Below are 1,241 nucleotides of genomic sequence, written 5' to 3' on the forward strand. Positions count from 1 at the left end.
TGATACTCGGACGGGTAGGCCTGCGAAACATGCATGTGAGAAGTGGTCCAAGAATATCGGCATAAACAAGGAAGGACAACGGGGAGAGCGGGTTTTGGCTGAAAAACTCACCATGACTCTTCCCACTCCAGCAGTCCTTAGATATACTCCTCCATGTCCTTTTAACCCCTATAGAAGAGTGCAAGAGATCCATCACCTAGCTGAAGAGACCAGGCATATGGTCTAGTTCCAACAAGACCGCTGTAAAGGAAAAAAAAAGTATGAGCAGTAAAAAGGAACCGCCACGGAAAACAAAAGGGAAGGTTTGGATACTCACGGGCATGATTCCATGTCTTTGGGAGCGATTCCGGGAAAAGCGCTATGAAGGCGACCGGTAGGTATCATGACAAACCTATCATGTCAGCCATGGTCATAATCATCCTCGACATTAGTGATAAGACTCCGAACGCCCCGAGAGGCCAGATGCACCATTCCTCCTGGAATATGCCAGGGGAATATGGTTGGACTAAGTGATCAAAGGTAAAGGGTAAACCGGCTCGATCGGCCAGTTGCTGGATACATTGCACGATTCTCCAAACTTGAGGGGCCAGTTGGCCTACGCAGAGTTGGTAGCGACGGTAGAATGCTTCGATCACATGGTGGATAGAAAGAGAGAAGCCAATAGTAAAACGATACGTATAGACGGTAGACGTATCGGTAGAATGGTAGGAGATGTTGGCATCTCCAGGGACCAGGCGTATTTTTATTTCAGGTCCCCAATTGCAATCTCGGCGTACCTGATTAAGGCAAGCGTTGGTGGCCAAGGAACGAATTGTCATAGCTGATTCCAACCGGCGGCTGGCACGAAAGTCCCCTGAGTAGTTGATAAGTGGGGGGATGATTTCAACAGTGGTGGAGCCTAAGTTGATCTCTTAGAAGTCAATAAAATGAGAGCTTTGGTTGTCTGGGTCGGAGAAATGGTTGGGGGGCTCCATGGGTGACCCCGCCACTTGATCGGCGGCTAAGTGTTGAGATGGAGAAAGTGGGGAAGACATGGAATAAAATGGCTTTTCAAAAGAATGGTGGGAGATAACGGAGTTGTTTTTACAAAACCATGATTGAGGTTTAATTAGAGAAAAAGGTAATCATTCGCCTCAATTGATGAAACGATGGGCCTTCTCATAACGCTTGATTGTTGTTTCAGAAGCGATGTCGCCGAATGGGTGAAAGGCCCATTAAATGCAACCCTGACAAGACGCCTA

This window comes from Lycium ferocissimum, chromosome 9 (assembly GCF_029784015.1).
Source record: "Lycium ferocissimum isolate CSIRO_LF1 chromosome 9, AGI_CSIRO_Lferr_CH_V1, whole genome shotgun sequence".
Lineage (NCBI taxonomy): Eukaryota > Viridiplantae > Streptophyta > Magnoliopsida > Solanales > Solanaceae > Lycium > Lycium ferocissimum.